At 29.2% G+C, this 19,292-nt stretch overlaps 1 protein-coding gene and 1 long non-coding RNA gene across 3 annotated transcripts in view; one reads left to right on the top strand and one right to left on the bottom strand.

Annotated features, from left to right (window-relative positions):
- LOC126748396 (lachesin) overlaps positions 1 to 19,292 on the top strand; it is a 776,345-nt gene that overhangs the window by 205,229 nt on the left and 551,824 nt on the right. The gene's annotated exons all lie outside the window — the stretch shown is intronic.
- Positions 1 to 19,292, bottom strand: part of LOC126748461 (uncharacterized) — a 118,315-nt gene that overhangs the window by 25,704 nt on the left and 73,319 nt on the right. The window lies entirely within an intron of this gene.

Here is a 19,292-nt window from a genome sequence, read left to right on the forward strand (position 1 = left end):
TCACTCTCTTATAAATTAGCCCACTTTAAATATTTAAGACTGCTAACTTTGTTCTTTAAACTTTAAATTGTACCTTGATATTTGGATTGACATCTTCGTCAAATTAATCAGCTTGTTTGGCAAATTGAAGTTATTCATGATTTAGTATGTTTATTTAGTGACCCAGTTCAAGTTTGTTTCATTTTAAGGGTTATATTGGATGTATGATTTATTAAAATCCAAGCTGTTTAAATCTTTTTTGTGTGTGGTGGCTGGTTCTTGTTCCAGAATTCTTTTAATTAATTTTACAGGGTAGCTATTTTTTAGAAGTAAGGTTTTGCTGTTATTTATATTTTTGTTGAAATGGGTCCATTGACTTGCAATTGAGTAGTTTTTTAGAAAACGTTGGTTTTGTGGTACCAGTCAGTTTTTGAATAATTATTTTCTGTTCTTAAGAGTAAGATATCTAGAAATACAATTTTGTTGTTCTTTTCAACTTCAGCGGTAAACTGCAGTTTATGATGGAAACTGTTAAATGTGTTCATAACTGTTCGAACCTAATTTATTGGAACACAAGTAATAATATCATCGAAGTATCTTTTATAAAGGGGAATTTCAAAATTGATATATTATGAACATTTTTTTGTAGTTCTGACATAATTATATATAAACATATTGACAGGTTTCCATACCTAGACTGAAAATCTGTTTAAAAAATTTTGCGATCAAGGGTTATAATTAATATCAAATGTGAAATTTAGAACTTGAAAACATGGTTCTTTTGATTACAATCTAGTTGAAAGTTGACAATTTTATTTTTGGATAATTGGTATGTTGAGGTTAGTTGGAATGTTTGTAAATTGAGAAATAACATCGAAATAAATTAGTATATTCCTATGGGGCATAATACAATTTTGTAGATCAGAGATCATTTCAAGAGAGTTCCTTGTGCAATACTAGTCTTTATTAAATGCATACTGTAACAATTCAGAAAAATGTGTTGAAAAAAAAGCTGGTGGTGGCCTCTTTTTGTCAATGTATCGACAGTGTATTAGTAACTTCTTGAAATACAAAAATCTTATTGATTATTCGCAAAGAGACCGACATACAAAATTGACGGAAACAAAGAAAACACAAAATCACAAACTTTACGTGTTTCGCTCTAGCTCAGCATCATCAGGCTCAAAATCAAAAATATTAGTCAAAACAAAACTAAAAACTTAAATAAAAGACCCTAACATACCCGCCATACAATTGAATGCTTGCCTTGTCCATTTAAATTATTGACCGTCTTAATAGCAATTTTAACATTTAGAGACTTAGAGAATCTAGCTAAATTGAAGGAGATTGAACCAAAAAAAGACAGAGATCTAAAGGAACTTTTTGTGTCCTTATTATGCACTATATTGTAGGTCAATTGAAGAGCGGAAATTAGAAAGGACTTAAGTGCCAAAAAAAGGTTTTGAGATAGTAGAGAAAAACTAAATAAAAGTCAGAGAACTTTTTTAAGTAAAGCTTTATTAAGTATTATGCATTTAAACTGAAACGGAAGACCTACTTCTTAACAAAAATTTGCAAACTAAACTTCTTACTACAAAACAAAAATGTTTAAACAAGTAAAATTAGGAAAAGGCCTAAGTGCCATAACTGATTATTAGTATAGAAATATTCATAAAATACATTTTACTTCTTTTTTTGTTCTAAATCTGAAGTAGCTGTTTATAAAAACATTGGTGTTCTAGATTTTGAAGATAAGGAATCATGCTTCGAAGAGATACCTTTTTATATTCCAACCTTGCTTTCTGATGGCAGCTTAATTATATTAGCCTGTCTGAGTCCAGCTAAAGTTTTCCCTTTCTTTGAAACATTAACTTGCATCCCTTCTTCAAAATCAGAAAATGAAGTTTTTATCTTAATAAGTGTAGGATTGGTAGCTTCGATCGTTATTACTGTAGCTTTACTGATATTTAACTTGGTAGTGTTAATATACTCATCCGCCGCTTGTTTTAGGTCCCAAAAGCCTCGTGAAGTCATGTCAATAACATTAAAAGGTGGAACGTACTTAGCTGATTTTACTATTGCTTGGAGGTCTGAGGGTACAAATGCCTTAAATACTCGTACTTTCTTCCATTTTTCTACTAAAGCAAAATCACAGGGCATGAAACTATGGCTACTTACAAGAAATTTCTGTTCAATAGTGTGGAAAACCCCATTGGCCACCAAAAAGATCAATGTAAACAATAAAATTCTATTCTTATTTTGGCCCGCACAATTATCACACCATATTACCAAATGCTCCTTAAGGATCAATCCACGGTTAAAAATGTATAAAAGACATGATGCAATTTCGTTGGCTCCACGAGAAGCTACTCCCTCATGCCACATACACATGTAGGCCTCATTTGTATCCCCAATATGAGCTCCTAACTTGTAGCAAGACAGCTGCGAAAGGTAGAACATGTCGCTGTGTGTCAATGATGGAACAAACATGACCTGCTGTAGATCCATGGATAAATAACACTTTGTGCTTTCGGGATCTTGAGACTCAATCGTATCTTGCTTTAATATCTCTCTTGCCCTTTCGGCCTTTCGATGATGGATTTCCAGCTGATCTGTTGCAGATTGACTTGACTTAATGTTGGCTTTAATTTGATACTCTAATTTGTCATATGTGCTACACGTATCAACTCGTGGTCTGTGAAAACTTAGGTTGGGAAAATCCTTGATGTAAACAGATCTATAAAATTTGTATGTGACTGGCGAATCTGGGTGTAATTGTCTGTAAATTGGTGTAATTGTCTGTGGATATTTAAGTCAGGACTAAGGTATTCTTTTTCGGATTTGGCCCTTGAATAATAACCAACTTCCCTTGGTATCATGTTTACATGATTTTTTACCAGAAGACGATCAGCTTCAGAAAATTTTGGAGCAGCATGTCTGGTACGTTTATCATTATAACAGGTCTCACCCACTTTCTTCTTTTCAATGAGGACCCGTACTTTTCAATCGTTAACACCGAATGTATTTTAAAATTTTTACTTACATACCCGTTTAAATTTTCCTTGGCCATTAGGAAGGGAGTAAAATATATTGTTGCTTGACGTCTGCTATTTTGCTCATCCTCATACGAACCATGTCGCCTTCTTTGAACATCACAAACACTTATAAGCCCCATTAGAAAAGTGCTTTGTGTTTTTATATTTTGTGCATGGTACTTTTCAAAAAGAGAACGTCTTCTTTCGTGGGTAACACCTTTGCAGTTGAACTTACATTTGCATGTAATCTACAAAAAAATAAACAAAGTTATAACCGGAAAAGAAAACAGTAGCTATTTTCGCGGAGATCATCCCGAACCGGTTCTGAACACTAAGGCCTACCCTACAAATACATTCACAAACCAACGTCAATACACATACCATTTTTTTAGTGTAATTCCTGCCTTAGTGTTGAGAACCGGCTTGGAATGATCTCCGCGAAAATAGCTAATAAGTTTGTATTCCATACCTGCTGTTCTTGACAGTTTTTTTTAGGTACTATCTTCCTTTTATAAGTTTTGTAGGACTTTCCACTTGTTTTTAAACGACTCTGTTCACTTCTAAATGAACCACTGCCTTTACTTCAGCTTTTTCCTTAGGTTTCTTCCATTATAATGTATTTCAAATTAAGAAATTATCACACACAACGTACACGTGCAAATGTCTAGACATAACTAAGGTAATAAATATATGGGACTTAGGACCTTTCTAAGGAAAATGCTTGCGCACATAAAACTATCGACATTTACGAGGGACTCCTATAAAGGTAAAAATGTAATTTTGGCACTTAGTACTTTTCATAGGACGTTTCTATGTAAAAAAACTGAATTTCGGCACAATTTATATATATTTAAAAAAAAATTTTATCTATTAAGTGAAGGGGAAATCCGTTGAAAGAGCAATATGTTTTATAATATTCAGTTCTTTAGCGAAAGCTTCTTTTCACAAAGGGATATTAACCAGTCTATAGAAAAGGGATTGAAGGAGGCAAATTTGTAAGAGTATTGAATTACATTATCGGTAGTGGTTAGCTGACAATATATGTCAAAAATAAGTTTACTGTTGTATTTCTTTATTAAAAGGTCCAGAAAAGGCAAAGTAGCATCTCTTTCTTTTTTATTGGTGAATGAAATGTTAGACATTTTTGGTTGAACTTTAAAGATAAATATCGAATAAAATATCCGCGTGATACATCTTGACGAATTCAATTAACAAGAAGGTTCATTACATGTTAATAATATACGATTACTATTTCATAAAAGTTAAACGTTTAAGTCTGGCATGTTGCTTACTATTTAAAGATGTTTACAAAATGCGTTTAATAGAATAAGCTGCTGCACAAATATACTTGCTTAAAAATTAAAAATTAAAAAAATGTTTGAGTTTTAGGTATAGAAAACCAGTATAAAATCTTTATTTTAATCATTAAATAAATGTTGATATTGAATTTATAATAATGGTATTTATCTAAGCTTAAATTATGGAAGGTTATACCCGGTCTAGGTCCAGAAACTACCCACAAATTTTACAGGGTGATTCTCTTACTAAAAATAGGATTATTTTTATATTAATGTATATTATAAACTTCTCACTTTCGTTTCCATAAAGTGTTAAAACTTTAAAAGAAATATTTTAAATAACTTTACTACTAGTGTCGATAATTTTTTAAATTTAAATATTTTTTATACGTCAAGTGACGTATTTCGACGTATAAGAAAAAAAATTACCAGTGGCGTACATACGAGGTTTATTGTAAATAATTTTCAAAAGGAAAAAAGTACATCACTGAATTTATATAAACCTAAATTGTATAATTCGGTTTTTTTATTTGAATATCTTATTTGGCATAATGATAATGCATTTCCTACTTTTTTCTAGATTTCCTTGTATCTGATGTTCCATTATTACACTATACTATGTATACGTGTTTAAAAAATTTATCGTATACTACACAGTGGCATATATGTGCTATCGAGGTTATTTCATCAAATATTTAAAGTGTTGCAATCGAGTTAAAAAAAAACTAGATGTATTTCGTGTTTATTTTTTAATGAAAATTTTTTTTTCTTATTTGTGAAAGAATAGTATTCTGCAGTATACGTTTGATAAATATAACAAAACCAAAAATTTACTAAAAAATCGTTGAATAAATATATATTTAACGATAATAATATATGATGTGTTTGGTTGGGTTCTTGTGTATAATTTTAATAAAAATGTTTGGAAGTTCAGCCTTAGGATATTTTATTTAATTTTTCAATAAAAAAATATTTTTTTCAGGATTTTACCAGTGGTGCATTAATGCAACGGATTTTTTTTAAATCTAGAAATGTTAAAAAAAAATGTGGTAATTATTTCTACCCCTAGGAGTATACAGAAAAACCATATTGTTTATATATAACCTAATTGGTTAATATGATGCTCTGATAATTTTCATAATTTATAATGTGATACTGCTCTCAAAACTTTCTAGTAATAAAACTACCTAAGCGCCAAAACAACGAACGTCAGCAGAAAATCTAAAATTCACCCTCCGATTTCCTATAATCACGTTCGTATCGGTTTTCGAGGTTTTCGACGCGATAACAACTTTTTGCGGCACTTTCCATCGACATCGAAACTTCAACAATACGGGACCACTCGTAATAAATTATGCTCATAAAAACTTTCACCGGTCGTTTTACCCTCATAAAGTGCCATAATGGGAGCTTCATAAGACAAACTTTTTACCGGGCACGGTAATTTACAGCGGATATTAATATTTGATGGAGGAACTCCGTGCCAACTTTTTTTTTGCACTCCCAGTGTGATACGCGTAGGTTAAGGATGTTTGCCGGGTCTCGAATTGTGGTTTTGTGAAATTACGAAGCGGACGCGTTGATGTGTGTCAGATTCGTGACATTGGCAAATTATGATGGAACTTTATCATGAAAATAACATGTTAACCATGAAAATAAATTTATATATAGTCTAAGAGTAATGTATATTGGTGTTGGAGTGACTCTATAAATTTATATTAAAAAACCTGTTAAAAACGAAAATTATATTCTCTAATTTATGCGTTATTAGAAAATAACATGCGCATGGTTTAAGGAGGAAACTGCCATAATAATAAAACTGGTAGCGCTGACTAACAGATTTCCTTTGAGTGAAAATATCTATATGCCTAACTAGAAGTAGTATATTAATATTTAATTAAATCACATTGTTTTTGGTTTATTGGTCAGAGATTAAAGAAATCAATTTTTTTTAGGCCAATGTTTCGAAATATATTTAATTCACCTTTAGGGCTCGAAATTATAGTTCTTTCTTTAAATATAGATATCGACAGCAACATAGAGATTTTTAAATCACAACAGAAAGTTACAAAAAAATTACATAAACAAAAAAGGTAATTTTGTGACTCAAAGGTCCCTGTGTTGTCGGTGACATCTATGTTTGAACCTGTGATGTTCTTTTTTCTTTATAAGATGAATTAAATATAATTTGAAACGTGGGCCTAGAAAAAATTGTTTTCTTTAGTCTTTGACCAATAAATCCACAACTACGTCACTTACCTGAAATAACTCAATATTAAATCATCATTGTCAATAGACATTACGATTTGAAGAAAGCACCTTATGAATGACGGAATTTAATGTATTGAATTAAAAAAACTAAACTGAGTGGAGATATATTAGCAGTAAATGCTACCATTATCATAAAAATTACAACTACTACTACTTCTAAAGAAAATAAAGTACACATAGTGCTTGAAATAGTATAAAAGTTTTACCAAAAATTATATCCAATAAAAGTTATAACAGTAAAAAAAAGTCTTTAATGTCATTATAACCACTAACTACTGTTTAAATTTGGTTCTGGAAACCATTTAATAAAAGTTATTTAAGAAAATAACCAAAATTTCAGTAGTAAACAATCCTAGTTACTTTGATGAATAATGAAGTGAAAGAAAATACTTTTTTTCAAACATTTTCCGGACACCATCTTATTACGTAATCGTTCTCTGAGTGATATGGTTATATATTAGGTTAAGGATATTTTTCTGACCTGTACTGGGATTCTAACATTACGACTCGATATGACTGATTCTATATAAAATTTTTAATCGTGAGTGTCTTGCGGATTACCTAGTTTTTAACGATTTGTCGACGACACGCTTGGGTATATCGTATGCACCAGATGAGATATATTCTTCCTTATTTAATATCTGCATAATTTGTTAGCATCCTTTTTCAAACCTATTTGTTTCATCGGTTGTTTATCAGGTTTTCATTTGTTTATCAAGAAGCTTTTATAAACCTAACAACTAATAAATCTAATTCGACCATATTTTCCATAACCTCCTGTCAATAATAGAGGCAGAGGACGTAGAGCTACCATTAAATTAGCAGTTTTAGTATGTCAAAATTTTATCCCACAGGTTTTGGAATTACTGTAAGTCGTAGGATCCATAAATCTATTAAAACCAAAAGTGGATGAATACAACAAGTGATTTTCCATTAATTCAATTATTATTTCCCTATGGGTAGTGGTGGTTTTAAAGGATATTTTTTAATAAAAATAAATAATGTGGGCATATATTTAAATAAAAAACAAGGGGACGAAAAAATTAACAAAACAAATGAAAATTCTTAGAGTGTTTATCAATAGAAAAGACAATTGACGTTTCCATCTGCCAAATATTGGAGAAAATAACGAATATATACCAGCAAACCTAAATCAAATTGAATTAAACGAGTTTACCTGACGATTGAAATTTGGAATCATCTTTCTCGTCATGACTGAGTCGTGATCAAATTCGAAGTCGTGATCGTATCGAGATCGAGTCGTGATTTTAGATCCCCAGCCCTGATTTCGAAATAGATCCGAATATAGATTTTATCACCAGTAGTGATAAAACAAAAATCACAGTAAAGTTTTAGTTTTTTACAGTCTAACCTTGTGCATTCCTTAAAATCAGAAATAATAATAAATCATTATATTGTTCCAATTATTTATAACAATTTTGAAAATACAAAACCTCAGGCCCATAAAACCTCACTCACTGAGAAGCTGCTGTCTGATCCTTCTTTTGAAATAGGATAAAGATATATTACAATGTGTAACTTGAAATTTATTTACGGCTGACGCCATGTTATAAAAGAATCCTTTGTTAAAGAGTTCCGTATTATGCTTGGAAATCGTAACGATGTGCTTTCTACGCACATTTATATTATAAACATCAGTTCTGTAGACAATTTTCCTACTGAGATAGATAGAAGCCTAAAATTTAATGATGTTATAAAACAGACAAGCCGAGTTTAGTACACGCCTATTGAACATTGACAACCAGCTAAGTTCTTTAAGCTTATGTGATATGTGTTGTCCACGTCTTATGCCACATAGAAAACGTATGCATGAGTTTTAAAGCTTTTCCAATCTGCGGGCCTGTGTTGTATCCAGAAAAGGACCATAGACACTATCCGCGAAGTTAAAGTGTGGTAGTATAAGTGCATCACATAGTTTAATTTTGGTTTTCTTTTCTAAGTAATGCCTGTGAGGAAAAACAGATTCAATGGCGCAGTAGCATTTTTTAATACAAGCTGTTATGTATTTGGTAAATTTAAGTTTAGTGTCACAAATTAACCCTAGGTGTAGAGGAATTTTTAAAAGAAATATTAGCGTTTCCGATACTAAGATCCAACTGACCCAAGATGTTTTCTCGTAGTTCATCATTACAAAATAATAAAGCCACCGATTTCAAGAAGTCCAACCTCAGCATGTGACCCTCGGACACCTCACAAAGCGCCCGAAGGTCCGTATTTATTCTAAGGTTAGCTTCTGTCGCGTTTTTTAGCTTAAAAGAGTATAAAATTTGAGTGTCGGCAGCATATAAATGATAATCACAATGGTGAATAAAATTAGACGTGTAAATTGTAAAAAAAGGGGCCCCAAGATACTTCCTTGTGGGATACCTAAGTGTAAATTCATTACCTCAGAGTACTTTCCATCAAGTAATACCCTCTGCATCCTGTTACTCAGAAATGATTGAATCATATATTGGGCATTAAACCAAAAACCCATATAAACCAAAATATTTAACAAAACATCATGGTTTAATAAGTCAAAAGCTTGTGAATAATCTAGAAATACCAGGACACTCGGCTTTACTTTGCTTGCAATTTTCTATTAATACGGTCTGTAATCTCAGTTGTAGAACTATGTTTACATCGAAATCCTGACTCCTTTTCTGCCAAAGTATTATTACTTGAAATAAAGACAGAAATTTGCATTGCCATAACTTTCTCTTAAATTTTGATAGATCTAAGCTATCCATAGTCATTGGGCTAATTAACTTTTGGAAAAGGAATAACAATGGCCGATTTCCATGCACTCGGAAATGTTGAAATTCGTAAACAATAATAAATTAAATGTTTTATATAAGAAATGATAAAGGATAGCACAGTATTAAAGTAGTACTGTTTATATCATCGCTTCCAGAAGCCTTAGATTTCATCCCTAGTTCAATATTGGAAATTATATCCTCTGTTACCTAAGTGAAACTTCTAAAAGGTCTTTGTTGTGCCAACAAAATGTGAATTGATCTCGTTAGGTTTTGCCGGAAGTAAATTTATTTTTTTATTCACAAATTTTTTTTTTAAATTCAGCTCACTTTTGTCTAGAGTTTTTATTTTCATCCACTTTATCGAAAATATAAATAGCATTTCACTTAATTGCTTCCAAGTCTTGCTGAAGTTGATTTATAATTATCCTTTTGAAATTTCTAAAAGTTACACTAATACTATCCGATTGAACTAGATCCTGATCAAGTTATGTACATGTTATAAGATAATGATCAGAAATATTAATATCTTTCACCTCAACACTAATTCTAAGGATACTATTAAAACAGATTAATTTAATTAAGCTCTCGCAATTTGTGTCAATCTAGTTAATTAATAGTAAATATTATCGTTGTTTTAAAAAAACAACTTAAAAAAGAATACAATATTATTTTCTTCCAAAGCTGATATAGGTACTTGTTAAGTTATTATAGATCAACTAAGATATTTTTTAAAGTTAGAAAACTTCTTAAAATATATCAATTTTATCGAACAATCTAATAATACTCTTACACCTTTTACCATTTACAAATAGTACACAAGTGAAAAGAAACTTACTCTAAGCACTCCTTGCTAATGCTTCTCTAAAATTTCACAAACATAATATTCCCATTCAGTGGTGAGATTGACACCCGTTCCAAAACTTTCTTTTTGCCTAAATAGTTTTTTTATCTTCTTGTTTAAATAATTTTCTTTTGTATTGCATTAAAAACTCAATCGATATTGTAAAAAAAATTAAAGATACGTATATTTCAGACAACACTATTTTGACCTTACTTGACGTAACTAACCTTTTCACGTTTAATTCCACGTTTTGAAACTCATTACCCATTTTCAGCGGTTTTTATGAACATTGTCGTGAGCACGTTTACCATTTTTAGCTGTCTTGTTTCTTTATCTAGCAAATTATCGTTATTCAATTATTCACGTATCTAAACAAATTTCTTACATGTTGGAAGAAAAGAAAATTTTAAGTAATTTAAATATTTTCATTTGCCTAATAATTTACATTCTTCTATTAAATTCAGTTTAGTATCGGACACGGATAATAACCTTAAATATCACAATTATTTAAAAGAAGAATTATCTTTCAATTCATATAGAGGCATTAATTATTTAAATGAATCATATCCATTTAAGTTATGCATAATAATGTATAATATATAAAGCATCATAAGAAGATTATGTTGTAACTTTCAATTTTTGTTAAATTTTCATCTAGATTAATCAATAGTTTAAATAACAAGAGTAAAACTATATTTTTTGAAATCTAAGTAGTAGAAAAAAAAGAAAAGTAGATAAAAAAAAGAAAAAACTAATATTAAAGAGTCTCTTCTTATATGTTACTAGTAGATAGTCATTTTGGATTTCAAAAAAGGAGAAAATATTTTAAAAAAAAAGGAAAAAAGTAGAAAAAGGATAAGCTTGTAAAAACCTTAGGATAAAGAGGTTTATAAAACAGAAAGGAGAACAAAATGTTAAGCATATTACGAATGCAGACGAAATACGAATTCTAAATAGAAATATCTTAAAGAGCATCAGAAGATCAATAAATAAGAAAGTTTTAATTTAAAGAAATGGGGAAGTTTAAAAGATCTCCAAACAAACTTCTCCTTTACTTAAAGATAAGATACCAGGAATATCTATAAGCTAGAGAATGAATCAAGCTGTACTAATTACAATAGGAAAGAAATTTTAAAGTTGGTTTCGGACTGTAATATAAAATTATACAAAAAAAGAGAAACACAATATGATTGTAAAATTGCCTCATATACAAAATAAAGGTTCAGAGATATATTATAATAATATAACAAAATTGCTTTTGAGTCTATTAAGGTAAAAGGAAATATATTGCTTAAGAATATATGTAATCTTCTCAATGCATGTCTCCTGAAGGCAATAGCAGCTTTCCAGTGGAATTATGCTATAATAATCAAGATGAATAAAAACGTCGCACGTCGTAAAACTAGAAGTCAGCTTATTATCTACAAGCTTCCTATGAAGATGGTAACGAAGCGTCTGATATCTATATTAGACTTATATCACCCACGTAAATGGTCGACTACCTTTAATTTATTAAAACGCTATTAAAAAAATGTATCGAGTGTAACAAGCCACTTATTTTGGTATTCATAAATTTCAAAAATTTTAAAAACCTGGACTCAAAATGTTGCTAGCATTAGAGAACTCTTATATTTATCACGTATTTACTTCTCTATTAAAAAACTTATTTAAGTGAATAAGTGCATGTCTAAAGTTAGATGCAAACACAAATAAATTTCAAATCGCAAGACTTCGCCAATTGAAAGGTTAAGAGCTATATTGTAAAACAGATATTTTGTAATGAAATTTTGAAAATAAAAAAGTAATTTTTTTATTATTATTAATAATAAATAGAAGTTCTTCAGGGTGACTCAATAACTCTGAAACTACTTACCACCGTATTGGAATATAACTATAAAAGAATAAACTTGGAAGAACTCCTTGCCATATAGGTAATGCAATTTTTCCATTCTTAGATAAGTTATTTCTATATCTAGAAATTAAAATTAAGCAAGCAATCATTCACGCATCTTAATCAGTTTTAATCATGTTGATAGAAAAGAAAATTTTAAGCTGGCACATAAACGATTGTTTCATCAACATTTTTATTTTCCTAATAATTTACACTCATTTATTAAATTCACTTTGGAATCGAAAACTCCTAAAGGCCATATGCATCACAATTATTTAAACTACCTCTCATTTTAAATATTCTGAATACTAACCCAAATCGACGACATTGTCCCCTTTTAATATGATCATCCCATATCTAGTACAAAAGATTAATATATTGGGAAAGCAGTAATTATTAAACATTTATTTTACATTTACTTAAAAAAAACACATTAGTTCTAGTCAATATATAGGCATTGATTATTTAAAAGAATCATATCCAATTAAGTTATGCATAATGATGTAAATATTTGCATATGTGGGCAAATTAGAATTTATTTAATAATAAATAATAAAGAAGTTCATTTAGTATAATAGCTACATACATTACAATAATTATAATTATAATATAAAGCAGTACTAAAGTCTACAAAGAAAATAAACCACAATAATAATAATAAACCAATAAAAGTTCATTACATACAGGGCTACATTAGGTATAATAAAGTGGTGACAGCGTAATGAAAGAAAACCTACACAACAATAATTGGTATAAATAAAACCTAACCTAGGACAACACAAATGGTATAATAAAACTTATAACTAAAATCATAAAAAGTATATAATGTACAACACAAAAAAAAAAGAAAATAGAAATACTCTTAGCTACCCTTATTTAAAAGATGTTTTCTCAATAGCCTCCTAAGCTGGTTTACATTATCACAGGTCTTAATTATCACAGGCAATTTATTAAATTCTATTGAGCCTCTAAATAAAATCGAATTAAGTAACTGAACAGTGTTACACCTATCCACTATGGCGAAATCTTGACGATGTCTAGTATTGTATGTGTGTACATCCTCAAACGATTTTAACTTATCACAGATATAGCTGGGTAACAAACGATGTTTCAATTTAAATATAAACAAATAGACATTAAACTTTATATGTTCGTCACACACATCATATTTAGGACACTTAACATACATTTAATTGGTGTATATCGATCACATTTTAAAATCAGTCTCATAGCTCTATTCTGTATTACTTCCAACTGGTGTATTTTATATTGTGGCAGATTAAACAACAACATGGAGCAATACTGTAAATCCGAAAGTGCAACGCTATTAAACAAAAGCAACTTTGTGCTCATGGAGAGGTTTCTTTCCACTCTGGTGATATATCCATCTTTTTAAGAGAATTTTCGCATGACGTAGTCTGTATGTGCACAAAAGTTTAAATTGGCATCTATAATAGTACCCAAATACTTAATTTCATTTACAGTAATGCTCACACTATCCATGTCTATTTGATTAAGTCGTAATTTTTTGCTAAATATGCAAAACTTCGATTAAGCTGTATTTAAACACAATTTGTTAGTGCAAAGCCAGACAAATAAACTATTCAATTCATTTTTAAGGTCGATTTGCATTTGCTATAAGTTTTTGCCTATAATATACACCATTGTATCATCTGCAAATAATACCACCCTACACTTTTCAAAAACTTTTACCATATCATTAATGTCCAGTAGAAATAACAATGGTCCTAAAACAGTTCCTTGAGGCACACCATAATTACCAGAAACACAATGAGATATACTATTTTCAAACATTACACGTTGAACTCTGTTGGACACATACGAATTAAACCAACCCAAAGCATTATCCCTAATTCCTAATTGCTGTAGTTTGGTAATTAAAATTTGTCGATCTATCGTTTCGAAGGCTCTCTTAAAATCTAAAAATACCGCTAAAACAAGATTATCACAGTCGATAGCTTTGAGAAAATCATTACAATAAATTAATAATTGATTTGAAATAACTTTAAAAAAAAAAAAGATTAATTTTCAGATAAGAATAAATCACATCAAAACTAAGAATAAAATGGTTAGTCGTTAAAATATGGACCCGTTTAAAAAAAAACTCAGAAATATGTAGACAATTTTTAAAAGACTAAAGTATTAACTTGCATCTGCAGTAAAAATGCAAACATTCATATTGATGATAATAAAATTGATAAAATGATCACTGCACGCTAATTAATAATTATAACGTCTCTTATACTGCACAGATTCTCTTTAACACGTTGAGTGCCATGAGAAGCAACATATGTTTCACACTAAATTTTTTTTTCTGGGGCCACTTGAAACGTATGTGTTGCACACGTCAAATTAACTATCAAGGCTTGTGCAATAGCTCTTGCTTCTCATCTCCATAAGAAATATATGGGCAACGAATCTATATGGCCTATGGGTACGGCAAATGACTTTGGCCTGTTATTATGAACGCATTTTAATTGAATTTTAGAGAGTAAATAATTTAACATATTTTTTACGTTTTTTTCATTACAAATACAAAATCAACAAAAAAAGTGAGTTTGAAGTTCTACAAGCCGTTAATCTAAATAAAAAATTAAAACAAAACAAAATACATTCTGAAACAAAACAAAATAAATAAAAATATGTTTTCTTACAGAGTAAGCCAGACTACAAATAATTTTACACAAAAAAATCAATTATTTTTAGTGCATTCAGGTACCTCAAAGAAGCACGAAATACAGTAATGTTTTTTACAAACTTCACAGAAAAACTTTGTATTTTTGGCGTTTATTTGGGCCTGTTTTCTACCGAACTCTTCGGATAATTTACGATAACATTCAATGAATTGTCTTCGGCACTCTTTTTCCGTTAGCACATGTTTCTGTTCATTTCTGTTTGGCGCTGGTTCATTGTTAACACAATTTATGTCTAGAAGTTTTTCACACAAAATCTCTTTGAAAGTAGTGATACTAATTTTATTTTGTATAACAGAACAGTATAAAATGTATGCTTTTACAATAGTAGTTCCTAATATCATTTCTATCGCAAGTTTATGGTACCACTTGATACCTCTCCTAAGTGAAGAATTATATGCTTTTAGTTGGTCCGACAAATCGATGAATGCCTTTGAATTGTTATAATCCATCACAACTAAGAGCTTTACAACTTCTTTATTTCGCCGTTTTACTGTAACAACTTCGTCGAAAATGGCACTATCTATATAAAGAAATATCATCATACTTTTATATTTCTATAAATGCACCTATTTGATTATGAAATCCCTATAAATTGTTACCTAAAATATTTCTTCTTTACGTTTAAACCTTTTTTGAATTGTAGTAATTTGCTCATGATACTGTAATATTTTTTTATTTCGTTAAACTAGTAATAAAGCATAAAACCAGTATATTTAACTTAATCATTATAGAATTATCGAAAAAAAAATAAATTACCAAGATATATAGACAAAACTGGAAAATTCCTAATTAAATATTTTTCCAAATAAAAAAAAGTATATTTACAGATATAAAAACCAATCCTTGTTTTTATATCTACCCCAGATGTTAGACGTTTTTGTCAGAATCAATTAAGTTTACTGGAAAATTAATTTAAATAAAATAGTGATGCAATATTCCAACTCATTTTCAATCTATTAAATTTTCGTTGTTTTTTTAGTCCATATACTATTTTAACGTCAAGGTGGCTCTCCCTAATTCAAGAAAAAGATTTAAAAGTTCGTGAGAAGGTTATTAAAGAAAGAACTCCTAAAGAAACCAGATATCGAAACAAACGTTCCGACTTCAGTTTATTTGATCGGAAGTTTACTAAACTGAAAAAGTTTTGGAAAGCTGAAAGTAAACTTTACCAAATAGACATTTTCCTTCAAGTGGTTTCCGTCATCACAATATATATTTACTGAAGAATTTATTAGTTGATGTGTGCGAATTTATACTGTTTTTATTTTTACAAAATTAAATCATAATGCTTTTTGACATTAATATGGGGTTAATTCAGTAAACTAATTTCTGAGAAAAAAACCGCTTTTATCATAATACAGCAGAACTATTAAAAAAATTAAATTTTAATACCTCATTAAATTGGATTTATCCAACCGTTCCATGAAGGTAATAACAGCATCATTTTCGTCGAATCGGCTTTTCGCCTTCCGGGAATAATCGACGAAAGCGATATTCCGAATGCGCCTTTTCAAATGACATTTTGATTGATAATCCATGCATTTGTTAGGCAGGATTAACTTCATTCCTATAAAATTATATTTACATAAGACGAGGTTTATTTAAAATTGGTTATAACGGTTATGTCGTTTTGATTAACTTTTGTTTGAAATATTTCTTATATTTGACTTGCATTTTATTACCAGAACTGTCGGAAACTTTACAGTTACAGTGCATAAAATTGCTTAAATATAAATAAAAGAACCTCTACCATATCTTTTTAAGTTATGCGTTATACTAAATGCGTTTTCCTAAAAATGCCCAGAAGTCGATCTCTCTAACTCTACGTTTTCAAGAATTTTAGGATAAACAAATCTTGCAGGTAGATATTTTAGGATAAAATAACACTAATAAAATAGTAGGTAAACAAATTATTAAGATATTTAGAATTTAGTAGAATAATCTCTGAATTTTGACTTATTAAATCTTTATAAATCTTTTGTTTACTTTGAAATTTTATATTAGTTTAAGGAGTGTAGGTAAGAAGGCAGATCTTTATACTAAAAAAAATTTTAATTTATCCTAAAATATGGTTACTATAATTTACACAAATAAATTTTTCTTTTCTTATTTACTGGCGAAGTCTAGCCTAGGACTTCTCAAACTCCCTCATCAAACCTAGTTAACAAAATGTTTTTAAGAAACTATGTATAAAAAAATAAGTATAAATAAATAGACAGCGCCTTGTATACATGTAAGAGTTACATATTTATCAAACCGAAATCTTACTACTAAGATAGAAAAAAAGAGAAAAAAAACAAATAGGCAGATATAGAAAAAAGAAAGAATTGGTGATAAGTGAGATTATAGTGCCTAATTTGTTTATGGAATATTAACTTTAACACATATTTAAATTTATTTATTAACAAATAAAGAATTTTACAGCATTATAGAATATTTTATGAAAAAAAGTTCTAAGATGTAGTAGCCTATTTTCCATATTTATCCAATGAATTTCGATTATTTTATGAAAAACACTATCAAATTTTCCAAACCTAAATATTAGGCGACAGCATATATTTTTTTAATTCTAGAGCGCTTAGTTTAAATAGGAGAATGCTAAAAGAGTTACTATATTAATTATTATAACTAATTTATTTTAATTATTTGATTCATGTAATATTTATTACTATTAGCTTGCATATTATTAACGAAACTAGCACATCCTCTCCCCAAATCTGCTAGAAGCTTATATACAATATGTTATAAACCAGTTTTGTTATAAATAAATAATCATGTGCCATATCCATTCATGTTATGCGTTACTATAAACACCTTTTCTTAAAAATGCTTAGCACTAGTTTTCTTTAAACCAACCGATCCATTTCTTGTCAAGCCAGCCTTGCCAGAAATACATATTTTACATTTTTATGACTGGAAAAAGAATTTTTACGATAAACAAACACTGCGGACGGTTTTTAGTGTAAGCTTTTACAGGTGTCCTTTATCCAGACGATTCCCACGATTTTAAAATAAAATAATAGAAAGTAGTAAAATAGCAGGGGCATAAAATAATAAAATATTTAGATTTTCGTGATTTTTATTGTGAGTTTTTAAATGTTAAATTGTGTGGTCTTTTGATTATTGCGAGTAACATATAAACAAATTAAAATTATTTATTTTTATTGGTACTAAATACTAATCCCTCAACATATAGCTAGCATACTATCTTTACAAGCTTTTGGGTGTTGATTTTTGTTTGGTTGACAATTTAGCGATACTGGTATCAGAAAATATTAAATCCTAAACGTTTGACTATAACCTTTAAACCAAAAATATTTTAGATAATTTAAAGAAATTATTCCGAGAGTCTATACAAGAAACAACATAATACCTTATTATACTAACTCCTGGTTCTAAAATATGAGTGACTTATTGTGATTTCTTACTTATTTGATAAAATTAATCAGATATAATTTATCTAGACATGCTTACGCTATGTTGCTATTATTCTATATTGTCAATAATGTTTTTTCAACATTAATTACTGTTACATCATATTTGAAATTCAAAACGGAATTATATAGAACTTTAAATTGAACGGTTTGTTCTTAGTTCTCCATTTCAATATCAGATTCTAATCTTCTGAAAATGCTTTTGTTTCCTTAATGCGAACAGCGAGAAGTTGCACTAGTTCTCTTTACTTCATTTAATTCTAAAGCAATGCCGTTTTATAATAGAAATGTCAGAAGAGCTCATTTTGAAACATCTTTATAATTGTATTAAGTTTCTAAACAGTTGTATGGGTTTTATTTTTATTAGTAAAATCATTATTCTTAGTTACAGAGAAATATAATTAAATTATGTCTGTTTGCTGCAACAAGAGTTTCTGTAAACAGTGTGATAAGCTTTAGAGGTTATGATATGAACTAATTTAATAACATGTTGAAAGTCACTCCTGCCTAATCAACCTCTGTACTTTGCTTATACTGTTTGTTAGTATGTTTGTAGTTGTTTTACTTTGTGAGTGTCACATAATATGTGTAATCAATTTTTTTTCTCAACTTGATTTATTCTATTGTATATGTAGCAATAAATAACGAAATAAAATAGTAAACAGTACATAATAATTTTATCTAGGTTCTCTATAGCTATTAAATGAAAGCTAATTTTAACGTCACTTTTTGCCTTTCTACGGTTAAAAATTATATAAAAATGCATAACTTAAATTCATATGATACCCGTTTTGTTACAAGAATGTCAATTCTTTTGTTAGTTTTTTTATTTTTTATTGAAATGTCATTTTTAACAATTTCTGTACTACAAGAATGAGCAATTAGATTAAAAATGTAATTGATGCCTATTTATTGGCGTATTTTGGGTTTTTACTCTTTAGATATTTGAAATTTTTTTTAACCTAGTATGTTTAATATAGCATTATTTAATTTTATATTTGCACAAACGTTAAAATGCATGCAAAATAGATTATAATAAAATGGCTTTTAAATAATAATGTATTATT

This window comes from Anthonomus grandis, chromosome 2 (assembly GCF_022605725.1).
Source record: "Anthonomus grandis grandis chromosome 2, icAntGran1.3, whole genome shotgun sequence".
NCBI classification, from domain to species: domain Eukaryota; kingdom Metazoa; phylum Arthropoda; class Insecta; order Coleoptera; family Curculionidae; genus Anthonomus; species Anthonomus grandis.